Source organism: Rhinopithecus bieti, unplaced genomic scaffold, assembly GCF_001698545.2.
Source record: "Rhinopithecus bieti isolate Rb0 unplaced genomic scaffold, ASM169854v2 scaffold_29928, whole genome shotgun sequence".
Lineage (NCBI taxonomy): Eukaryota > Metazoa > Chordata > Mammalia > Primates > Cercopithecidae > Rhinopithecus > Rhinopithecus bieti.
This window is the reverse complement of record NW_016814053.1, coordinates 2,971,357-2,995,429: the sequence shown is the minus strand read 5'-3', so window position 1 is coordinate 2,995,429 and position 24,073 is coordinate 2,971,357. Positions and strand designations below refer to the sequence as shown.

At 40.3% G+C, this 24,073-nt stretch overlaps 1 long non-coding RNA gene across 1 annotated transcript; it reads right to left on the bottom strand.

The window, feature by feature from the left end:
* Nucleotides 1-677: 677 nt before the first annotated feature.
* Nucleotides 678-20,716, bottom strand: LOC108513688 (uncharacterized). The gene is made up of 3 exons (XR_001880983.1): nt 20,632-20,716; nt 1,669-1,708; nt 678-696 (listed from the first exon to the last, which is right to left on the bottom strand). It is a non-coding gene; the product is annotated as an uncharacterized LOC108513688 (long non-coding RNA).
* Nucleotides 20,717-24,073: the final 3,357 nt, after the last annotated feature.

Genomic DNA, 24,073 nt, shown 5'->3' with positions numbered 1-24,073 from the left:
TATTTCAAAAGTTAAGGGAAATTCTACTAACTATAACACTAAATGTCTGCTTTTAGCCAAACTACATGAATTATAGTTAATCTATTAAGAATACCCCGGCCGGGTGCGGTGGCTCAAGTCTGTAATCCCAGCACTTTGGGAGGCCGAGACGGGCGGATCATGAGGTCAGGAGATCGAGACCATCCTGGCTAACACTGTGAAACTCTGTCTCTACTAAAAAATACAAAAAACTAGCCGGGCGAGGTGGCGGGCGCCTGTAGTCCCAGCTACTCGGGAGGCTGAGGCAGGAGAATGGCGTGAACCTGGGAGGCGGAGCTTGCAGTGAGCTGAGATCCGGCCACTGCACTCCAGCCCAGGCGACAGAGTGAGACTCCGTCTCAAAAAAAAAAAAAAAAAAAAAAAAAACCCCAAGCTAATCAGAAGCTGTATGTAGGTCATGAATTAGAAATACGTGGGAGGGCTGGGTGTAGTGGCTCATGCCTGTAATCGCAGCACTTTGGAAGGCCAAGGCAGGCAGATCACTTGAGGTCAAGAGTTCGAGACCAGCTTGGGCAACATGGTGAAATCCTGTCTCTACTAAAAAAAAAAACACAAAAGATTTATCTGGGCATAGTGTCACGTACCTGCATTGTCAGATACTCAGGAGCCAGGATTGCACCACTGCACTCCAGCCTGGGTGACAAAGCGAGATTCCATCTCAAAAAAAGAAAAGAAAAGAAAAAAAAATAGGTGGGGAAATAAAAATGAATGATTACTTAATAAATAATTCAGGTAATATGATAAATGAAAATCTTCAAAACATGAGCTACCTGGAAAAAATAATGAAAACATTTAGAACTATGGAATTTAAAATGTCCAACCTCTGATGACAATGAAAAACATGTATTGAGAAGTTACTACGTGTCAGTTACCACGTTAAGTGATTCATGTGTACCATTTCATTCCCTCTTCATCATCCTAAAATAGGTATAATTTTTATTCCTATTTTACCACAAAGGTAACAGATTCAGAGGAGTTAAGTAATTTGCCATGGTTGTACAACTAATAAGTAGTAAAGCTGAGATTTAAACACACTCTCTTACACTCCACCTTGAATATGGAGACTGTATTAAATTTCTGTCATTTCATAACACATCACCAGTTTAGTGTTTTAGTGTTGTTTTAAAACAACACCCATTTATCATCTCAGTTTCTATAGGTCAAGAGTTGAGGCACAGCCTAACTGGGTCCCCTGCTCAGGGTCTCACAAGGTTGCAATCTAGGTGTTGACACAGCTGCATTCTTTTCTGGAGTCTGGAGTTTGGGATTTCAGAGAGTTCACTTCCTTGAAGCTGGAGGACTGAGGTTCCTGTTTTCTTACTGGCTGTCGGCCAGGGGCCACTCTCAGACTCAGGAGGCTGCCCACAGTTTCCGCCATGTGGTACCTCACTACTTCAAGGCCAAAAAAGAGAATGAATCCTTCCGGTCTGTTATAATGGCAGTTTACATAGCGATAACATAACCACGGGGGTGACGATCCCACCATCTTTGCTTTCTGTTGACTAAACGCAACTCATTAGCTCCAACAACACTCAAGGGGAGGAGATTATACAAGGGTATGACTCATTGGGGTTTATCTTAAAATCATGCCTACTGTAAGTACCAATGTTCTGTTCCTGTTTTACTTACTTAAACTGATGACTATCTTCTGGATTGGAGTCAGTATTACCTGGGAAAACACCAAAGCAATCAAGTTAGCCATGACTTGTACATATGGGAATGACAGAAACAAAATGATAGGCTCAAGTAGACAATAGGGACTCCCAAATTCTATAAGCTTGAGGACTATTGTGTCTACAGTAAATCTATGATTTCATTGTTGAATAATTTGAAGTCAATATTAGATGAATTCCCCCAGTGAATGAAGAACATTACTTAGCATTCAACACTAAAGGCCAATTTTCCAGAGGCCATTTCTCTGTTAGTGAACTTGGTTTAAAATAAGCAAGGACCATTTAAGTACTCAATTCTTCTAATTAATAACCCCCCCCACGCTGCACCCCGCCCCCACAGGAGAAAGCAAAGGAGAGCTTATATGTGACACGACTCTCAGTGGAATTGGTGAATTTGGGACCCAGCTGCTTATAGGCATTACCACCGGCAGGATTATCAAGGGGTACTCCCTTCAGTAAAGCACTATTGTACTGGCTCTACTAGTCATTCCTTCAGGGTTAAAAGGAAGTAATATGCACAAATTGTTAACCAACATAAAAGTTTATTTCAAAGAACCATGGGAAAGGCCAGCAAAAGGAGGCATTATTCATCAGCAGCATAGGTATTCAAAGACATTGGTTTACCCATTAAAATGTGCAGCCAGCATCATAAATGACCAGTGATATTTGCTCACTATTGCTCCAGAAAAACAACAGCCTAAAGCTGAGTCTTCAGCTTTCTCTTTAATCATCTGATATACATTCTTCTAAATAGAGGATTTGATTGGGCCATTTAGCACTGCACGATATGGAGGGATTTAATGGGCACAGTCTCTGCCAACCTCCCAAGGGTGATTGGCTCCCTTATAGCCAGCCCACACAGAGTTGCCTTCAGCTTTGAGCCTGGCCCAGGTCCTGCAGGTGGTACCCCAGTTAACAGGAAGCTCCATTCCCTAAGAATGAACATGAACCAATTAATGATTATAACAATACTGGCAAAAGAGTTAGGGGCCATTTTCTTAAAAGATGAAGGTGTAAGTAAAATGTCTTTTAAAAAAATATATGGATATACCCTTTGGCCCATGTGATTCAAACGAGGGAAGTATATATATCAAACACCATAAAGATATTTAATCGCTTGGACATTTTGAGAGTCTTTGATTCCTAAGAATTTACACTAAAGAGAAAATACTGATGTGAGGGGAAAAATACATATTTGAAAATAGACATTACAACATTATTTATAATACTCCCAAATCAGAAACAAACTAAATGCCCAATCATAACAGATCATGAAATAGACTTTCTTATACTGGCCATTAAATGTAACTATGACGTTATGCAAAAACTTGGGAAAAAGGCAAACCAATTCTTAAATAGGAAAAAAGGTTATATAACCACACATAATCTTTAGGATTTGAGTTACTGCCCACTAAAACTGACTCCACTCTTAATTTGCTTAACAGTTAGCAAACATGAACCAGGTCACCCTTTCCTTCAAGTGACCACAAATTCCATTTGAGCAACATCTGAATGAATAGGATTTCCCTATTCATGCAGGGATGATAGGGAAGATGCAGGTGAATAATTATGCATAAAAACTTTCACTATACCAGTATTTACATTAGCAAGACGTTTAGAAAATATTAGAAAATGGGATTTCCATAGTTATTCATTCATTTAAAAAGTATTGATTGAATGCTTACTCTGTACCAAGTATTCTAGTCATGGAGGATACATCAGTGAACAGAAATAGCTTATGTTTTTGTGGGTAAAGACAGGTGCTAAAAAAATCAACCAGTAAATACTTTGTATGCTGTTACGGGTTGAATGGGTCCTCCAAAAATGATGTGTTGAAGTCCAACCCCCAGGATCTCAGAAAGTAAACTATTTGGAAATAAGATCATTGCGGATGTAACTAGTTACTGATTAAATTGGTCAGACTAGAGTAGAATAGGCTCTTACTTCAATATGGCTGGTATTCTTCTAAGAGAGAGACAAAGAGGGAAGATGGCCACGTGAAGATAGAGGGAGACACTGGAGTGATACATCCACAAGCTATGGAATGCCAAGGTTTGTGAGCCATTTACAAGAAGCTAGGAGAGAGCTAAGGAACCAACACTCCTGACATTTTGATTCCGGACTTCTGACCTCCAGAACAAGGTGAGAATAAATTTCTGTTGTTTGAGGCCACCTACTTTGTGGTACGTGGTTATGGCAGCCCTAGGAAATGAATATATATGCCACACAGAAAAAAACAAGATGAGAAAAATTAAAATAGGTAAGATTGCAGGGAAAGGAATATTGGGTAGAGAGACTGCTCTTTATAAAGACTATGTAGAGAGTTTCACAGGTAAGATGGTATTTGAACAGGAACCTGAAGCAAGGAGGGAACAAGATAGGCAGGCATTTGGGGACAGAACATATCAGGTCAGGACACAGCAAAGTAAAGTTCCAAAGGAGAGGAAGCTGGACACCGGTGTGGCCGGAGCAGAGTGGATAAGGGCCAGAGGGGTGTGGGATAGAGGCAGCAGTGGGAGATAGAGGCACTTACTGGCAGTGACACTGCAATGCCTTTGAGGGTTTGAGCAGATCCATAACATTATCTGGTTACTGTGTTGAGTATAAACTGTCATGGGACCAGGATGGAATCCAGGCGAAGACCCATCAGGGGGCTCCTGAAATTATCCAACCAAGAGATGAAGATGGCTTGGGCCAGTGCGGCTGCAGGGAAGGTGAGGTGAGATGGGAATCGCATATGATTCTGGAACGACTCAAAGGGCAAGACTGGCAGGTTTTGTGAAGGACTGAATATGTGATGTAAGAGAAAAGAGTCAGAGAAGACCTCAGATGAGGTTTGAGGCCTGGAGGTTTGAGGTCAAGGATGAAGTTGCCATTTGCTGGGAAGGGGAACCTGGAGTGCAGGTTCATTAGAAGTTTAGCTTAAGACATAGTAAGTTTAGTACATCATTGATCATCCCAGTGCGGATGTCAAATAGGCAGTATTCGGGGGGAAAGTGAGGCTGGAGATAGAATCTAGGAGTTGATGGGGATGGGCGGATAGTATTTGAGGCCATAGTGCTTGATGGGCACTCCTGGCAAGTGAACACAGATAGAGAAGGAAGAGGAGAGGTCTGAGGCCTCAGGATTGAGTTCTGAGGCACCTCCTGCTATTAGAGGCTGGGGAGAGATGAAGAGGTTCTGCAAAAAAGACTTAGAAGATTCTAAGGAGGAGAACCAAGAGAGAAATGTCCCAGCAGCCAAGAAGAAATGTTTCAAGAAAGGAATGGGAAAATATTACACAGCCATTAAAAATAATGTATTTGATACAGCATAGTGACTATTATTAATAATAATGCATTGTATAACTGAAAGTTGCTCAGAGAGTAGATTTCATGTGTTTTCACCACACAAAAATAATAAGTGTGTGAAGTTTGATTTATTCAATAATATATATCTAAAACATGTTATATATTATATATAATACAATTTTGTTTGCAGTTCAAAAAGTAATAATACATTTGAATCTTAATATTACAAAAATAGGATGATATAATCTCCAGTGGAAAAAAATATAGGACTCCAAACTGTATGCAGCAAAATCTTAATTTTGTTTAAAGAAACATATGTAGGCATAGCAAAGAAAAACCTGAAGAAGTATAGGAAAGTAAATAGTTATTTCTGAATTTTTACTTTAGGATGGCATTTGTTTTCTACTTTTATAGCAATTTCTAAGCTCTTTACTATGGCTTATTTCCCAATAAATATGTATATAAAATTTTAAAATCATAATAGCAGACTTTTAGATTCAGTGTTTTAAAAGCAAAAATATGTAACACTTGCAAAGTCTTTTAAGCAAGACAGTAGGAGCTGTTGAAACGTCACATAGTTAAGTTTTTTTGGTTGTCATAATTTTGCTGTCTTCCCCTCCTAAAAGGAAGCAGAGAAGTATTAAAATTTCTTTTTTTTTTCACTTGTGTTATAATGATCTCTCTTCAGAAAGAAGCAGCATAATGTAATTTTTTTCATTTAAATAATTATTTTTAAAGAAATGTAAAAGCTGGGTTTCCATTTCATTGTTAAGGATCAAGGAGACTGGGTCCTGGTCTCCTCATGTGTTCAATGAGATTGACGGATGCTCCATGGTTCATGGTGTGGTTGTGAGACTCTCAGACTACATTAAATTAGAGATAGTGCAGTTGTGAGAGTGAAGAGAGGCCTCAGGGATGACTCTTCCCCCAGCATCCTCCAGATTCTGAGTTTGTTGCCAGCAGCCAACACTGGGAGGGAAAGAAGGCTTAAACCAGTTGGCTTGCTTTGAATGCCCATAATTGGCCACACTATCTCTGCAGATGGTCCCTGAGGGCACAGCTCCTGCTTGGCAGAAGAGTCAGTGGTTTTCTACCAGGCCCCAGAAGTGTAGGTTTAATTTCTGAAGCTGGTAGTAAGATGGGAACCATGTTGCCCTGTGATTAGCCTGCAAGAGCCAGCAGTCGACCTGAGCTCCACCCACCCTGAGGCCCTGCCCGGGCATGTGCCGGAAGTTCCTTCAAACAGATTCAAATAACAACATTTTACGTCTCAAGATACCAAAAGCATATGAGAGCAGTCTGGACTCAGCAGGCTGCACATTTCTCCAAATAAATAATTTATCACTGATTCTTTTAGCAATAAAACAGGGGAGGGAGAGAAGTTAAATAATAGAAGTAACAGGTGCAATTACAAAAGTTCCAATCATACTCTTTTGTTATAAAGTTAATTCCTCAAGAAAACATGCATACAACTCAAGAACAACAAACAGAGCTAATTTCTACTCTAGGAATTCAGAATAAAGTTAGATTCCTGTCCCATAGACTAGAAGCTGGTTGTTTTCCACCCAAGAGCAAGGTAATAAGCAGAAAGAGAAAACTCTTTTCATTCTCTTACATAGTAGGTACGCTCAGGAGACATTCTTACTACCAGGGAAAAGAGAATGGAATTTGGAATCTGTAATGTGATCAGCCACTTGCATACCTGGATGAGTTTGTTAGCCATTCTGAGACCACAGTTGCTTCCTATTTTAGTAAAGATGGGGCTAATCATATCCACTCTCAAGGTGGAGTTGGGAGGATGAAACATTGAAAGCACAGCTGGCTTTTTTGGCTAACATTTATTGTGGGCCTACTTTGTTTCAGCAGAGCCAGGCTTTGGGTGACCCCATTGTCCATATGCCTTCCAAAACCCCATGTTACCTCTCCCAGCACTGTTCAATAAACATCAGGCTCTCTCCTCCCCACTCTGCATTTTGTGCAGCCACAATCTCCAACTTCAATTTGTGCATCTTCAATTCTGTAAAAGTAGTGACAATCTACTGCTGCTTCCCTTATGATACCTTTCCACAGTAATCTTCCTCCCTCTCTCTCTCAGTCAACTCTTGCCATCCCCCTACCTAATGGCATTTTCCAGCTCTCGGGAATTATGAATCAATCTGCAATTTCTTTTCCTAGAATCCTTCCCCCAAGAGTCCTGATCACATGTGAAACAAGTTTAGCCATTGTGCAAATTAGTTCTGTGGCCAACTTCCTAATGCAAAGTCTTGCAGAAGCCAAGGGTGGGACTGGGAAAATGAAGTCAGTGTGACAGTCCCATGGTGAGTGGGAGGGTTGGAAGGCTGTGTGATCCAAAGGGAAAAAAAACACTAGACCAGGAGTCTCAGCCTTTCTCCCCGATCTACCCCTGAGTCCTATGGCCACCGTAACACATTTAATATCTATGGGCTTCCGATTCCTCACCTGTGAGATCAGGAGGTTGGGATTAAATCAGACATGGTAAATAGGTGGTACTGGTGCCATCATCCACTCATTCACTTACCTCCTCCCACTCCACACACACACACATCCATGGTACATATCATTAACCAATCAGTACACTATTTCCTGCAGAACCCCGACTAGCCCCAGCACTCCACGCAATCACCACCAATCAGAGTTGGCACAGGATACAAGGTTTCTCTGTACCATCCTTGAACTGTAACCTAAAAATCCTCTTTAATATTTGAAAATCCTCTCCTTCTATGACATGGAATTCTTCAGCATACAGGTTTGCAGACTAATGAGCATCACCATAAAGTAGGGCAGTGTAACTTCCTGGAAATCAACAACATGTACCGTCTCATGCCTCTTTACACTGCAGCTCTGGGCAGAGTGTGGAATGGCCAGGCTAGCCTGCCATGCGGGGAAACCAGTCCTGAGTATAACCCACAGCTCCTTGTCCATGCAGTGGGAGATGGTCCTTTAATGCCTGGCACTGATTTTTTATTGGAATTTCCAAAGAGCATATCCCATGAGCCTCATTTCACCATGGATAATCAGACTAATTCCTTAGTTCCACAGTGCCAAGTCTTTCCTTACTTGCTAGCTTCAGTGTCTGCTTTGGCCTCCTGCCCTGCTTGTGAAGCTCTGGCCCTCTCCACTGTAGATTCCACAGCCTGTGACCTTGACTCAACTCTGTATCTGGCTCCAGCCACCCCGGGCTGACTTGCTGCCCCTTTCCCCTGCCAGCCAGGGCCCAGTAACCCCAGAATCGCTTGCCCTCTGTTACCCCATCTGCCCCTGGCCACCCACCTCCAATGCTGAATCTCCCCAGATGTGTCTGATGTCTCAGCACTTTCCCTACAAGCTGCTAGTGGCACTCAGCATCGGACACTCCTCTGGCCCTGAAGGGACTGGGACTATGGAGCAGTGGGATCCTTGCTACCCCACAGCCTTCAATAGCTTCAGTAGCTCCCTTTTCTTATCTGAATTTCTCTGCCTGGTTTCTAAGGTCCTTCGTGATCTAACCTACCTTTCCCACTTCCCATCACCCCTCCACACTAGCCACCTTGCTCTTCCGGGTGCAGCATCAGCCCCCAAGCCCACTCCCACCTGAGGCCTCTGGACATCATTTTCCTCTTGCCGGGAATTTCCTCTCCTCTTTCTCAAGGTTCCCACCCTACCAATTCTTCACAATCCAGCTTACATCCTATCTCCTCCATGAAGCTTCTCCTGATTATGCCAGACTTTGGTTTTTACCTAATATTTAACTCTCCCACCAGGTAATTTAGTACTTAATTATATGTTACTTCACAGGATTTTATAGAGCAGAAGTTCTTTAAGGACAAGAACCTGCCACATGGCCTGAGTGTCTCTCCTTGGTGACATTACAACAAATTAACAAGCAAAACAAACATTATTGAGCTCCTCTCCTATGACAAAAGTACGTAAACACTTGCTAATTCGTTTTCTGAACCACTGAGTAAGTATGCTGGGATGCATCAAATTCTTGCCCATTTATGTCCAATCTGGATCATAACAGATCCTTCTCTCCCTGAATTAAAGAAAAACTTAGATTATGCTGGAGTCCAAGAAAGTATTTGCCTATTAGGCTTTAGCAGTGATTTTCAAACTTTTAATACCAAGAATTATCTGGGGTATTTTCTAGAAGAGCAGATTTCTCAGCTGCATGGACAAAGTTCCTGATTTCATGGGATAGGGCCTGAAGTGTGCATTTTAATAAGTGGTGTAGGTAATTTTAAAGTAGATAGCTCATCAATCCTACTCTGAAGAAAAAATGGAGCTGTGGGAACTTCGTTTTCCAGAGACAATCTGCAATGGGTGGGGCAAAGGCAGAGAAGCGGCCACCACCCGCAGAAAGGTCTATCCAGATTTTCCTCAGCCTCTTCCTTGGTTATACTCCAACTCTGATTACCAAATCTTTGAGACCCTCAGCCAACAGGCCATTTGACCTTGAAGAGTCATTTTTTATCTGCAGGGATCTCCTGGCCACAGGCCTCCACTCAGCCTGCCCTCACTGAAGGAGACAAACACACCAGTGCTCTCTTAACCAGCTGCAGTGTTGGGCTTACAGGTTATTTTAACTCTACTATGAATCAGAACAGAATTATGAATAATTTACATGAGACTTGTCACATCTTGTTTCAGTCTTTCTTTGGCTCATAGTTTTCCTTGTTTGGCCTTTCAAATACTTATATGTCTGTTTATTTTCAAGTCTGGAAGACTACATAGGTAGCATTACACAGAATCTGGCTTCTCATGGCTGACATCTCAGGAAGCTCTCAAATTTACAATCCCACATGTCAAAAGTAAGGAAACAAAGAAAGCTTCCAAAAAGGCAGGGCAGAGCTGGGTAGAGCATCTCAGCTGGCACCCAGGCTGAGTAATTCTTCTCTGTGTCTTAGCATGCCGTATACAGAGGCCTGAGGCCAAATGGATTTCCACAATAACTTTTGCAGCCTTATTAACACCCATCCTGTTTGCACATGGCAATTTTGTAGGGTAGACAACTGTTAATAAGAAAGAAATAAAGTATTTTTTTAGAAAAATACTCCTGCCCCAAAGCAGATGTTAAACAACCAGGCTCCCAAAAGAATATTGTATAAATGATCCTCTAAGCATGAGTTAGAATCTCTATTTCAAACGAGAGAAATATTCTCTGGAGATTTCCCCTAACTGAGGCAGTGAATGCTCCCATGAGCTTCCTGGGCACAAGAGATGCCCCAGAACACCACTGGTGCTTCTTCAAAAAAGTAGAATTCAAGTGCTCTGTAGAGTAATAAAACCAAGTTCTCTTCTCCCTCCAATGCTAGATTCTACCCGGGGTTCACAATAAGTCTGTGTAATGTGTTTATTGAAAAACTGGTTTTCACTTTCTTCCAGGTGCACAGGATTTCTGAGCCAGGAGCCATTGAAGAGTGGGAAGAGCATCTGGAAAGACTGGGAGTAAGGACGCCCCATCTGATGGAAAAAAGGAAGTGCATGCCAACCCATTTTTGCACCTGGGTCTTTTATTTGCCTTTACACTGGACTCCTGCAAGCCCTAAGCAGGACATTGCATCAAGCTGATGGGCTTGTGTTGAGTTCTCTTTCAACTCACCCCAAGCCTTAGGAGAGTCATATTTCTGACAACTAAATTCATTAAGCCTTCCTAAGCCTCTTTTAAATGATGATTCTGCCTTTGAAACAACAGCCACAGACATTAAAGTCCAAGTAGTCATTAACCTTTATCACCATTCACTAGGAGGTCAGAGGAGAAGAACACTATGTAGGAATGGACAGCCTTGTGGGTATCATGGATGCATGGTCCCATCTAGAACCCTGGGGCACAGATATCATGAGCAGAAGAGGCAGCAGGGCCAGAGGTGGATGCGAATTCTGCCTCTACCACTTCTAACCAGTATACCCTGGGCAATGTACTTGACTGCTTTGTTCTTCAGTCTCCTCCTCTGTGAGGTTGAGATAATGATAGCAACGAATTTAGGAGATTATTGTGTGAATTAAATGATATTATCTATGTCATAATAGCTATGCAATAAGTGCCTTATAGATGTTGATTTTTGACTCTGTTTTCTAGAGAAGACAGATGTAGAATTTAGTCTTCATGATAGGTGGCTTCTGAAGATGTCAAAAGGGACAATACCTCAGAGGCTGGCAGCCCCCTGACATGGTGAAATAGGCAGCCATGTGGTCAGGCCGGGACACAAGATTCACACACTCCCTCTCCCCTCTCAGTAATGCTCAGGTTGTCTACAGGAAATATCCTATAGTCCTATGTATCTTATTCCCCACCTTGGACAAAGTGAGGAGAAAGACATAAAAGGATTTCTCAGCTCTTGCTCAGTTTTCATCTCATGAAAGAATAAGACTTGCATCAGATTTCATGAGTGTACCGTCAAGTTCTTACCCGGCAGAACTAATCTTCTAGGGGAACAATAGGTCATGTTAATTAAGTGCTCATTCTCCTAAGTATATTTTTTATTATCTCATTTTTTTTTCTCATAGCAACCCTCTAAAGAGGGTCTATTATCATCCCTATCTTACAGAGGAAACTGAGCCCAGAATGGTAACCTGCCCAAGGTCATCATTTAGCCAGAACTTAAACCCATTGGGTCAAACTCCAGCACCCACTCTACAAAGCTATGTCTCACCTCAACCAGCCCGCTCTCCTTCTGACTCACTTCGGTATTTCATTTTTTAATTGACGTTTGCTAAGAAGGTCAAATGGATGATGAAGGATGTTGTTAAGCACTCATTTTAGCAAAATTGTATCTAGCACTTAATCATGTGACCAATCGCTCTACTAAGACTAGGAGATGAAGGGAGGGGAGGACATGCAGTCCATGTGCCTAATGAACATTCCATCTCCTTGATTGGTGAGGGAGAGAGAGAAAGAGAGAGGCCATGTGAAATAAAAATAACAATGTAAGAAAGGGAGAGAGGAAGAGAGAGGAAGCAGATACCTGGGAGAGTACAGAGGAGTGATGAGGTGATTCAACTCCACAAGGAAGGTCAGTGTGTCTTCTTTGCGTTTATGGTAAATGGAAGAAACTGAAGCTTAGAGATCTTAAATAGCAAATCCCAGTTTGCTTAGCAAGTCAGTGGGGGGAGGTAGGAGTCTAGTGTCTGACTCTGAGGCCCACACCCTCTTCACTGCACATATGTCTCCCTGAGCCTGAGAGGGTAGTTTATGACCATGTCCTTAAGGGCCTGAATGTTGCTCTAAGGAACTTGGGCTTTATTCTCTAATGAATATAAGTACCCACAATACTCCTCTGCTCTAAAGTTAACAGTATCACCTAGGGATTGCGGGGCAGAAGGCAAATCCCACTGGTTTCCTTCTATGCGCACATATATCCCCTCCAGGGGTGTCCAGTGAGTCAATCAACCACTTTTTTCACTTTTATGCAAACACAGCAGCTGGATTAGCTGCACCTGCAGCCTCTACTGTGTCACACATGATAAAAGGATCAAAGTCTAGAACATGACTTCAGACTATAATTTAAGATAATTAAGATTTTTAACCTAAATTACATTTTAACGTTTCATAACAGAGCTGTCAAGATTCTATCTATCAAAACTCTATCAAGCAAACAAAAGAGGATAATTATATTTTCAGACACATGCAGTCATCACTCTGCTTAAGTTCTCATAAAAAAGACTTCTGTCTTCTTTCACATTCTCATTTTCAATTGCTCTTCCTCTTTCCATCCACCCTTGGATTCTGAGACTATACATTCTTAAACAAGAGGAAAATATAACAAAGGAGTTTATAACTCAGGCCGTGAAAGTGTTTCTCAGAAGCAGCAGTTCTAATTAGAACTGCATCTAAAGGAAATATCTCCTCGTTGGTAGGGACATCTTGCCTCACTAAATAGACTCTGATTGGGGATGGGGAAAAGGCAGCATATTAAACTCTTCAAATCAAAGAGAACAATGAAATGCCAAAAAGCATCCTCCTAGAAGCTGAATTTGCTTTCGTCTTGTCCCACTAAGATATGGAGACTGTTGCAAAATCTTTGAGATGCCATGGGAAGAATACTAACTATTTTGAGTATTGTTGGATGCCTGCCCATCATCCACTTCACCTCTCCCCTGACCATTAGCAATCAGCCATGTCAATGGGGTAAAAATGACCCTATGCCCTACTGCAGTGGCCTAAGGCACTCAATGTAATCTTATCCTGGTTAGGACTGTGATGGATTCAGGAATGCACAAGGAACACAGGCTGCAGCCAATCCATGCATGGCATCCCCCAGTTCCCATGACTGCTCAAGACAGGGGCACAGGATCTCACTTGGCCCCATGGCCAACAATGAAGCCCACAAGTTTTGTTGGACAGTATAGATGGGAGAAATGCTCTTCTTTTGGACCTGTGTGTGAAGACATTGGACCCAGAACTGTTGCAAGCATTTTGCTATCAATAAGGGAAGCCTGAGGACAAAGCCTATACACGGAGGAGGATGAAGCCAGGACTGTTACAGAGCAACAGAGCAGGAATCCTGATTAAACTGTACGTGAACACTGACACAGCCAGTTTGAGTTCAGTTCTGCTTTATTTGCAACCAAGAGCATCCTAACTGATCCACCAACTCTAATAGTTGAGTACAGTGTTCTTAGCTTTGTTGGGATCGTAGCCCTTTGAAAATCTGATATAGACCAGGATCCCTCTTCCCGGAAAAACATGTACAAAACGTTACATAGAATCTAGGAGTGACAGGGGCATGGACTCCAGATTGAGTCTCCAGCAGACTAATTAGGCACTTAAGCTTAGAGGTAGGATAGACCTGGGTTCAAATCCTAGCTCAGCCACTACCAACTTCTTGTCACTTTATGTAACACTACTAAACCTCATTTTATTATGCTACAAAATGAGAATAATAATACCTACTTCACAGGGGTATAAAATGTAAACAAAATCATGTATGTCTAGAGATTAGCACAGTACCCCTCTCACAGTCATAACCCGCAGCCTATGGCATCAAGCAATTAAGAATAGTCCTTAAAGGACTCCAGAAAGAAAGTCCGTAAGATAGACATCCATGTCAAGTATTAGAATATGCACAGAACTGAAGCCACCACTGATGTGAATATGTAAAGCAGTCGACCAGGAATTAGTCCTAGATTTGGGGAAAACTTGTCATGAGGACAGGAATTTGGGCAAGACACAGCTTCTTAATCTGAAAAGTGTCTAGCTAGTTCTCAAGACTATAATGGGGTCAAATGAGAGAAAAAGGATTTGATCCACCTGCGGCAGAATAGGGAGGGTTTTGTTAACTGTTAACTTTTTAAAAGGCAGAGTAAAGGAGAATAAAAAAGACTTATGGTTGCACATCTGCAGACTTTCAGAATCATAAGACCAAAACCCAGTAATTTCCCATCCCAGCCCAGCAGAAATGACTCACTGGACTGTCCTTCATAGGCCAAAATCCCAAAGTTTCTTTTAAAAAGGTGAAATTTTGGACACCATAGGCAATGGCCACCCCTGCCCAATATCCCTGCCTGCTGTTCAACTCATGTCCTGCCCGCCCACCTCCAGCACCTGCAAGTCCTACTCCACCCAGAGGGTGTCCTGGCTGCTCATATTTCAACGAAATCATAAGGCTCTTCGAGTATTTCCCCTTGATTTATGACTTGGAAATGTCAGCAAGAATGGAAAATCCAGGACATGGCCAGGAAGAACACAGTCCAGGGACATTTTAGAGCTGATACAGTCCATCTGCTTGGTCCTTCACTACGGTTCTCTATTTCTACCTTCTACTACCTTATTTTTCTTTCTGCATCAAAACATTCCTTTTTTTTTTCCACTCCATTTTTTCTAAGTAGGCCAGTCACAAGTAAGCACCTCTTTGAAGGCTAATGCAATCCCATCACTGCATTCTCTACACTTAACTCAGTATGAGGATGCCAAAGTAAGTCCCAATGAAACAGCACAGTGAACTGACCCCTCCCTACCACTAAGTGGACAGCAAGATTGGACTGGAAGTGTGTCCCATCCCAACCTATTATCCCAGTTAAATTTGTTTGTTTCTTCCTATGAATCTTCTCCTTCAAAACACTCTCAGCATTCTGGAGGGAAGAGATCATAAATAAACAAGAAAAGGTAAAGAACTGTTCTGACTTCCCACATCACAGCCAGTGATAACTCAGCAACCAAGTTCTGCTCCCTTCTAGAAACAACCTAGACAAAGAAAGCAAAAGAAAAGGAATGCTGACAGAGACCCACAAAGGCCGCTGTGATTTGGTAAAGCACCAAGCCTGCCAGCACGTCCTATGGAAAGGGAGGGCAGACACAACCACAGTTGGCAGGGAGAACAGCCAAGCCGCAGCACAGCTAATGACGGTCACCACTCTGGAGAAATGCTTCAAAGGGCAGCTGCAGAGGTGGCAGCCAGCTCACTGAGGAAAACGTAAGTCACAGGAGAGGAGAGGGGAGGTGGAGATGCTCTCAGGGAGTGGCTGTGTTCTGTGTTATTTGCTGCACATGCTAAACCAAGACTTCACCCAGAAAGCAAAAGTTCCAGGAATCATGGGCAAGCATTTGAAGAAATGGGGCTCAAAGTCCTCAAGTGATATTAAAATATTTGCCTTGGCCGGGCGCGGTGGCTCAAGCCTGTAATCCCAGTACTTTGGGAGGCCGAGGTGGGCAGATCACGAGGTCAGGAGATCGAGACCATTCCTGGCATAACCCGGTGAAACCCATGTCTCTACTAAAAAAAAATACAAAAATCTAGCCGGGGAGGTGTGCGGCGCCTGTAGTCCCAAGCTACTCGGAGGCTGAGGCAGGAGAATGGCGTGAACCCGGAGGCGGAGCTATGCAGTTGAGCTGAGATCCGCCACTGCACTCCAGCCCGGCGACAGAGTGAGACTCTGTCTCAAAAAAAAAAAAAATAAATAAAATTAAATAAATAAATAAATAAATAAATAAATAAAATAAAATATTTGCCTTGATAGACCCCCTCATGGCTTTAGAATATGATAATTTTAGACACAATCCCCAGAGATTTTTTAAATTGCTGAGCACCTAATATGTATCTTTTTTTGAAAAGTAGGATAATAGTTCTGCAAGGCTGACATTCTCACTTTTTACAATAGAAAGTTGAAGCTGAGAGACTCCATGCTGCAGCTCGGAGTCACTAACTTTTCCTCCAGATAGCAAGGATCTAGGAAATAACTGAGCCACAAATAATTACTGGTATGCTCGGCACCGAGAACTATTTCATGGCCAAGACCTCAAGCTGGAAAATCCCCTTTCCTGACCTCACTTCCTTCACTTTTTACCCCACAGCCCTCTCATTCCTGTCGATCTGTCCTCACCTTCGCTGAGTCTCCATTTTCTAGATTCTTCTCTTGTCTCCTCATTCATCAGAGTCTTTCTGGCTTCTTTTGCCCCTTACCCAACCTGGAATCCATTAGAAATGATTTAAATAGGGCTTTTGCAGGAATCTTAGAATTGCTCACTCCCAAACTGCCTCCTATGGCTGGATTGTCAATCAATGAATCTGGCAAACCCATACCTATCTTCCCTCTATCCATAGCTGCCAAGTAGTGTGGGAAAAATCACCAAAGCACATAGATTGTATCCCACAAGTCTGTTTTCTCTAAATCCTGGCTGGGCCCTCACTTCTTCTTGACAATCCTTTCTGCTAACTTTTCCTGTTGCCCTACGGCACTTCTAACAGCATTAGTCTCCTCAGACACATAACTATCTGAGTGCCTTACCTGCAAAGACAACTCATCTCTTGTCATTTCTAAGAAGAATAAATCATTTCTTGGGCCTCTCTCAAGTTTTTTACTCAAAATTTTCTGTTTTTCATCACAGTTTTACCTTTCCTTCTATTGAAAAGAAAGACATATTCCTCTTCCTTTTTATAAAGTTATACTATACCTGGACTCCTCATCCTTTAGCTTCTCACCTTCTCTAGGTCCTTGCTCCATTCATTTTGTCCTCGCTCACTTGGGATTTGTCTCTCAGTGGCTGCTAGCTCTGTCCTCTCTGTTGCAACCAATAGCAAGAAATATTGAACTTTCTTGAAACCATGTGTAAGCTATTTCTTGGAGGGGCACTTAAACCAACTGAGAACACAGAAATCCCACAAGGAAAAAAAAAAACTGCTGATAATGAACTCTATTTAAAATAAAGTATTACAATACACACACACACACACACACACACACACACACACACACACACACAAAGAATAAAGGACCAAGAGGGAATGGAATGCCAGCAGATGTAATTAATACATGAGAGAATTATCATTCCAAGTACTGGGAGAGAAGAGAACTGAAACAGACTAAAAAATATGTATGTTTAAAATTATTAAAACTTTGCTAAAATAATAATAAAATTATGAAAAAGGACAGATTTTTTAAAAAGCAAAATTTATAGAAATGAAAAATATAGTGCTTAAAATTAGAAGCTCAAGGTCAGGCACAGTGGCTCACACCTGTAACTCCAGCACTTTGGGAGGCCGAGGAGGGGGTATTACTTGAGGCCATGAGTTCAAGACCAGCCTGGCCAACATGGCAAAATCCCATCTCTACTAAAAATACAAAAGTTAGCTGGGCGTAATGGTGCATACCTGCAATCCCAGCTACTTGGGAGGCTGAGGCATAAGAATCACTTGAACCCAGGAGGCTGAAGTTCCAGTGAGCTGAGATCATGCTACTGCACTAGTCTAGCCTGGGTGACAGAGTGAGAGCTTGTCTCAAACATAGTAATAATAATAAAATAAAATTAGAAGCTCAAAATATGTGACAGATTAAACAGAGTTGAGAATATTAGATAAATGGGAACTAGATCCAAAGAAATTATACAGAATACAGCAGAGAATAATAAAAAGATGGGAAATATGAAAGTAGTTAAGAGATATAAAGGCTAGGGTATGAAAATCTCCAAAAAGAGAAAAAAGAGAGAATGAGGGTGAGGTAATATTTGAAAAGACAATGATTAAGATTTTTCCAGAACTGAATGTGTAATTCTTCAGAATGAAAAAGTACCCAAATGCTGAAGAGGCTAAATGAAAATGAATCTACTACTAGACACATTGTGGTAAAATTGCAGAATAGCTAAAACAACAGAAAATCTCCCAAGCAAACAAAGAGAAGAAACAAATTGCCAACAAAAAAAAATTACAGCCGGATCCCCAGTAGACTTCCCATTAGCAACAGAATATCCCACAGGAAAATCAAATTATATTTTCATACTATTGTTTGAAAAAAAACTGTCAACCTAGAATACAACACCTAAGTCAACAAAACTCCAAGAGAGAGGAGACTAAAGATGTTTATGGAAAAAGGCAAGGAAAATTTACCATTCAGAGACTGTCACTGAAACTCCTACTAAAAATACACTTCATTAAGGAAATTTAGTCCAGAACAAAGAAGTAAAAAGCACAATGCAATGATGAACACAAATATCAGTAAATATTATGATAAATAGAAACAGAATTGACTGTAAACAAAGCATAAAAATAATTCAGACAACTAATGAGGAAGTTATAACTAGATAGACGACAATAGAAGTCACTAATAACATGGAAATGGAAGAGGAGCTGAGTTTAAAAAGTGGAAATTCTCAGATGAATGGATAAAGAAAATGTGAAATAATCCACAAATTACATGTATATATAGATTCCATATATACAATGGCATATCTAAATTATTCCACATAAATTCCATATAGATGTATATATAGCATCATTATATACATATATGTATATATAATATCTCATTTTAGATATATATATACACACACATATATACGAATATTAAAAAAGAAGGAAATTTTGCCATTTGCAACAATATGGATAAACCCGAAGGAGGTTATTCTAAGTGAAATAAGCCAGACACAGAAAGAAAAATACTCACGACCTCAAGTATGACCTCACTTATACGTGGAATCTTTAAAAAGTTGAACTCATAGAAGCAGACAGTAGATGGTGATTTCCAGGAGCTGACTGGGCAGGGAATGGGAAAATGGTAAAATAAAGGGTACAAACTTTAAATTATCTGATGGATAAGTTTTGGGAATCTAATGTACAGCATGGTGATTATTGTTAATAATAGTACTGTATGGTATACTTAACATTTGCTAAGAGAAAAGATTTTTTGTGTTCTCAGCACACAAAAAAGTAACTCTGAGGTGACAAATTATGTTAATTCACCTGAATCTGGTGATGGTTTCACAATGTATATGTATGTCAAATCATTGCATTGTACACTTTAAACATATACAATTTTTATTTATCAAGTGTAACTCAATAAAGCTGAACAGACAAGTGGAAGTCCTCACATTGCTTTAAACATTAACTTTAAACTTAGTCAAGTATTAATGACAAGAATTTAAAGATTATCACTAATAGAAATAAAAGTATAACTCCCAAACTAGAAAAGAAGAAGAGGAAAACAAAACTCAAATGGACCAAAAGAGCAAAAGAAAGGAGAATGATGCAAAAACAGAAAATTAGATGGAAGAAATAGATCCAAATATACTAGTAATAACTGTAAGAAAATTGAAACCACTGGCTATAGTTTCAGACTGGAATTTTTGAAATTCCAACTGTATGATATTTACAAGGTACAGATGAAAAAATATACGCCAGGCAAATAGTAAGTACAAGAAAGCTAGGAGAGCCTTATTACATCAGACAAAATGGAATTTAAAACAGTTATTAGTATTAACCACACCAAATGAGAAAGCTAGGAGAGTCTTATTATAATCAGACAAAATGGAATTTATGACAGAGTTATTAGTATTAAACACACAAAATGAGAAGGGAATTGTTTTTCAGGAAGATAGAATGACCTTGATTGTTGTGCTAAACAATATGGTCTCAAAATATATAAAGCAAAAAGCTGCAAGGTTATAAGGGGAAAAGATGAAAAAATCACAGAGGTAGATTTTAACACATCTTTGTCAGAAGGCAACGTCACCTAGACAAAAATTGGTATGACACAGAATATTCAAATAATTATAATAATCAGTATTGACCTATATGACATTTAGAATTCTGAAATGAAGCAGAAAAACATAACTTTCAAATACTGGAACACACATGCCAAATGAGAGGTGCTTTTTCCGCCTGACATCAACAGATTCTGACACCAAATGTGTAGGGGATTTTCCACACCCACAACCAATTGTACAATTCCTTGGCACCATTTGGGTATTCTACAATTCAGTTCAATTCTGACACTAACTAACCAGAGTTAGTATCAGACACCAAAGGCTTAAGGACTCAGTACCATGAATCAGTCACAAGTATGAGGTTCCCAGATTACTGATGCCTCCAACTGACTTAGCTATAAGGCTGTGGAATCCCATAATCCCCTCCTTCAGGTTGTGAACAGCTCACAGAACTCAGGAAAGCACCTTACTTGTACTTACTCATTTATTATAAAGGGTACAAATGAGCTAAATGAACAGGTACATAGAGTGAAGTCCAGATGTGTCCCAAGCACAGGAGCCTCTGTCCTGTGGAGTTGGGATGTGCCACCCCCCCAGTATATGGATGCATTCACCAACCCAGAAGCTCTCCAAATCCCATTGTTTAGGAATTTTTATGGAAGTTAAATCACAAAGGAATGATCAATTATTAACTCAATGTCCAGCCCTTTCTTCCTACCTGGAGGTTAAGGGATGGCGCTGAAAGTTTCAGGCTTCTAATCAAGTCTTCTGATTGGTGACCAGTCTCCATACTGAAGTGATCTAAGGGCCCAACCAAGAGTCACTTCATTAGAACAAAATATGCTCCTATCAGCCTGGCATGGTAGCTCACACTCCTGTAATCCCAGCACTTTGGGAGGCCGAGGCGGGCAGATCGCCTGAGGTCAGGAGTGAGACCAGCCTGACCAATGTGGAGAAATCCTGTCTCTTCTAAAAGTACAAAATAAGCCGGGCATGGTGGCACATGCCTGTAATCCCAGTTACTCAGGAGGCTGAGGCAGAAGAATTGCTTGAACCCGGGAGGCGGAGGTTGCAGTGAGCCAAGATCATGCCATTGCACTCCAGCCTGGGCAACTACACACACACACACACACACACACACACACATACACACACACACACATATATGCCCCTATCACCCCTATCACTCAGAGAATTACAAGAGATTCAGAGCTCTGTCAAAAATCAAGGAAAAAGATCAAATATATTTCCATGATACCACACAAAGAAAATATTTCCAAATGACTTGTGAGTTAACAACTCATGATAGAAATTATTAGCACGAGATGTCAAAACTTGTATGATATGCCTAAAGCAGTATTAAAAGTAAAAAGTATATACATGTGTGTGTATATATATCACATTGAACTAGAAATGAGGTGAACTAAGCATTCAATTCAAGAAGTTAGAAAGAGAAAGATGGAACTTGAAGAAAGTAGACGGATGCATATAATAAACATAAAGGGCACTTTGGGAGGCCGAGGCGGGTGGATCGCTTGAGCTTGGGAGTTCGATACCAGCCTGGGCAACAAGGTGGAAACCAATCTCTATCAAAAATATAAAAAATTAGTTGAGCATGGTGGCATTCACCTATGGTCCCAGCTACTCAGGAGGCTGAGGTGGGAGGATCAAGCACTTGAGCCCAGAAGGTGGAGGTTGGTTGCAGTAAGCCGAGATGGTGCCTCTACACTCCAGTTTGGGTGACAAAGCAAGACCCTGTCTCAAAATAATAATAATAATAATAATAATAATAATAATAGAAATGATAGAAAAGAATAATAAAATGAAGTTCTTTTTCTGAAATGGCAAATCAAATAGATGATTTTCCGGTAAGACGCGTTAAGGAAAGGAGATTGTACAAGTTAGACAATGGTAGCAGTAGAAAAGAGAACAGCATTTCAGATGAACCAGGGATTCAAACCTAATCTTAAGTGAAAACTATGAACCCACATTTTGAGAAATGAATTTATAATTTTCAATAAATGTGTCAATACTGACTCAAAAGAAATAAAACATGAGTAAGTCTATAATTTTAAAGACTATCCACAAATTTTATCCATATAAATTCCTAAAGCCAGATGATTTCTACTAATATTACCAAAGCTTCAATAAACATAAAATCTTAATTTTATATAAGCTATATTGAAAAGTAAAATAGAAATCTCTCAGTCTTTCTTTAGGTACTATTACAACCTTGGCACCAAAACTAAACAAGGGGAGTCTGAGAAATAATAGTAATAGGAAGAAGAAAATGGAGTTGACATACATTAATGTTCCACAAGGCACTGGGAACTGTTTTAGAGTTTTACTTGGATTATTCTTTTCTCTTTTTTTTTTTTTTTTTTTTTTTTTTTGTGAGACTAAGTCTCAACTTTATCGCTCAGGTTGGAGTGCAGTGGCGCAATTTTGGCTCACTGAAACCTCTGCCTCCTGGCTTCAAGTGGTTTTCCTGCCTCGGCTTCCTGAGTAGCTGGAATTACAAGTGTGCACCATCATGCCTGGCTAATTTTTGTATTTTTAGTGGAGACAGGGTTTTGCCATGTTGCCCAGGCTGGTCTTGAACTTCTGACCTCAAGTGATCCACTCGCCTTGGCCTCCCAAAATGCTGGGATTACAGGTGTGAGCCACCGTGTCCAGCCTTATTTGGATTATTTCATTTAATTTCTCCAAAAACAAAACGAAACAAAACTATGTGGTTGGTATTATTATTTATGGAGATAAGGAAACTGGGTCATAAAGAATGTCTGTAATTTACTCAAGTTAGTAGTCAGAAGTGATAGAACAAGAATTCAAACCTCGAACAGTCTCACTTCAGAGCATGCGTTATTGACCACTATGCTATATTTCTACCAATATTTGCATCTGTGACCAAAGAATGAACATCAAGTGAACACAAATGCCAAAAAACTAAATAAAATGTTAGCACATCTAATCAAGCATATTTTTAAAAAGTATTTAATCAAATTTGAAACCTATCCATGATTTTAAGATATGAAAACACTTAGAAAATTAGAATACAAGGGAACTTCCTTAATTTGATAACAGGCATCTATTGAAAGCAGACATATTATAGTGAGATTTCAATTTCCCATTAAATTCAGGAAAAGAAATGGATACTTCTATCATCATTTCTATTCAACATTGTACTGGAGATTATATCAAATAAAGTAAGCCAATAAAGAAAAGTAAATGCATAAAGATTAGAAATAAAAAACCTCTGATTTTTCAGACCAAATTATTGAATACACAGAAAATCCAAGAAAATGTACCATATTATTAGAATAGAAAAACATGGGCTGGACACAGTGGTTCACACCTGTAATCCCAGCACTTTGGGAGGCCAAGGCGAGCTGATCACCTGAGGTCAGGAGTTCGAGACTAGCCTGGCCAATATGGTGAAACCTAGTCTCTTCTAAAAATACAAAATTAGCCTGGCATAGTAGCGCGTGCCTGTAGTCCCAGCTACTTGGGAGGCTGAGGCAGAAGAGTCGCTCGAACCCGGGAGGCAGAGGTTGCAGTGAGCCGAGATTACACCATTGCACTCCAGCCTGGGTGATAAGAGTGAAATTCTGTCTCAAAAAAAAAAAAAAAAAAAAAAAAAAGAATAGAAAATATGCTTCAGAAAGGTTCCTAGATAAAAAAGTCAATACACAAACATTTGTTGAACTCTTATTCCATTCATACTAGCAACAAAATATAATCATTCAGTAAAAATTTCTTGGATATCTACTATATAGCAGCAGGCACTGAGTTATGCACTAGAATAATATGTCCAGGACATTCATGGGAAAAATTATTAAACTTTATGGAAAGATACGAAATAAGACCAAATAAATGGAGAGGATATTATGTATGGGAAGACTCAAGACTCTATAAAGGACAACTCCAACTCTCCAAATTAATCTATAAATTCAGTAAATGCAATCCAACCTAAAATAATTTTGATTAAAATTTGATAGTATGATTCTAAAATTAACATGAAAAAGCAAAGGAACAAGGATATCTGAAATAATTTTAAAGAAGAACAAGGTGTAGTCTTTTGCCCTATAATATATCAACATTTGCTACAAAGTTATACCAATTAAGAGAGTGAGTTCTTGGCACTAAGGTTCACCTCGAAG